The following is a 2,265-nucleotide window of genomic DNA, read 5'->3' on the forward strand; positions in this document are numbered from 1 at the left end:
GGCGGCCTCCACTATGTTCCAAATGACAAACTTCTTAATAACCTTATCCTTGGGTATGCACCAGGTGCAGTTCGTGCAGCGAATAGGCTGCACATGACCGCGGCCCTTTTTGGCCCCACCGTTGTTCCTTCTTTTTTTTGTCATCTTGGAAAGGAGGACCCGAAAGACAAATTCTTAAATAGCAACTGCAGGGTGCTCTTCGTTCTCTTCTCTATTGGTTTAAGACAAACACACTAATTCAAGGTTACTCAGAGGTCTGTTGGCAGTCAGTCAAATTTGCTATCTGAGGAAAACAAAAAGACCAAAGGGTTGCAGTCAACTTCATAGGTTTATAATAAATAAAAGAATTAAGAAGTCTATAAATATATTAGATATACTTTTGATGTGAGAGGATTTTGTGAGATGAAAGTCTTGTCCTATTAAAGAGATAAAAAGAGCAATAAAGCTGGGCATGGTAGCATACCCCTGTGACCCCAGTCCTTGGGGGGCTGAGGCAGGAGGATCACCATGCGTTTGAGACCAGCCTGGGCGACAAAGTATGTTCAAGAGAGCCTGAACTACATAGCCAGATCCCATCTCAGAAGAAATAAAAGAGAGAGGGAGAAAGGGAAGGAGAAAGGGAGATGAAGAGGGATGGAGGAGAAGGGGAGAGGGAGAGAGAGAGAGAATATGACAAGCCAAAAAATATGTATGGTTACTTATTAATTAGGTGGAGCTCAAGTTGTTCCTTCTAAAAACTCCCATGAGGAAGATGATCAGATCAACATAGGATAATAATGCTAAGAAAATGATTTGCATCACAGCAGAGTATATATGGGAGGAAAAACATCAAAACTCACCCCATTGGAATGTATGTAGGCTCAGAGTGAAGAGGCAACTCACAATGTAGGGAAACATGTTTGTCAGCTATTTCTCAGGTAGAGGTTTACTATCAAGAACATATAGCTGGGGAGATGGCTCAGTAGAATAAGTGCTTGCCTGGCAAGCTCAAGGGCCTGAGTTTAATCCCCAGTTCTGAAAAGAAAAAAAAGAAAAAAAAATATATCTCAGATCATGAAATTTAAAGACCCAATCCAAATATGGGTATTTCAGATGAATATACACTTGTCAGATGAAGCAAATATATGAAAAAAAATCACTGATCATACGAGAGATACAAATTAAAACAACAATGAGATTCCTTCTCACTCCAGAAAGAATGGCTACCACCAAGAACTCAACTAATAATAAATACTGGAGGGGCTGTGGGGAAACAGAACCTTTTCCACTGTTGGTGAGAGTGTACACTGGTGCAGCCATGCTGGGAATCAGTGTGGAGATTCCTCAAAAAACTAGGAGTAGAGATTGACTCAGCCATTCCCCTGCAGGGTATCTTCCCAAAATAATGAAAATCATCATACCACAGTGATATATGCACACCTAAGTTTACAGTGGCACAGTTTGTAACAGCAAAATCTTGGAAACAGCCCAAGTGCCCATCAACTGCTGAATGGATAAAGAAAATTTGGGTTAAAAAAAATACAGTGGAGTGGCCAGGGAGATGGCTCAGTGGAATAAGTGCTTCCCTGGCAAGCGCAAGGGCCTGAGTTCAAGCCCCTGTTCCGCCAAAAACAAACAAACAAACAAACAAACAAACAAAAAAACAAAAAACAAATACAGTGGAGTACTACTATTCCATAAAGAAGGATACACTCAAGACATTTCTAGGAAGATGGATGCTTTCTCACTCCATACTCTGAAGAGAAATAAATCAGAGACATATATGTAAATACTGCATTGTTTCTCTGGTGTGAGAAACCAAAAGTGTAAATAAGGACAAAAATGTATAATAGGTATTGTGGAATAGGAGGACAATGTTCAATTGAGGAGGGGAACAAAAGGGAAGAGAGGGGAGAAAGGAAAAGAGGGAGATGTAAAAAATATAGAGAAAAGAAGGAAAACATGGAAACAAAGCTTTATAAATGGAGAGGGAAGAAGTTGAAGGGAAGGGAAGGGAATGGGGAAAAATGGTTATACCATGTACAGGTATGAATTCTCTATGATGAATGTGATTGCTACATATGTAAAAAATGTACTAATAAAAACTAATTTAACAAATTAAAAAAGTTGGCTAGCTTTAAAATAGACTATATAGAAAATTATGAAATAAAGCTGCCCCCCACCCCCACCCTGTGGTTAAGAACTTTTTATAAAATAGATTGACACTCCTTTTTTTTTTAATTTAATTTTATTTATTTGTGTGTGTGTGTGGGTGTGTGTGTGTGG

Source organism: Octodon degus, unplaced genomic scaffold (assembly GCF_000260255.1).
Source record: "Octodon degus isolate 3935 unplaced genomic scaffold, OctDeg1.0 scaffold00003, whole genome shotgun sequence".
In the NCBI taxonomy this organism is placed as follows: Eukaryota; Metazoa; Chordata; class Mammalia; order Rodentia; family Octodontidae; genus Octodon; species Octodon degus.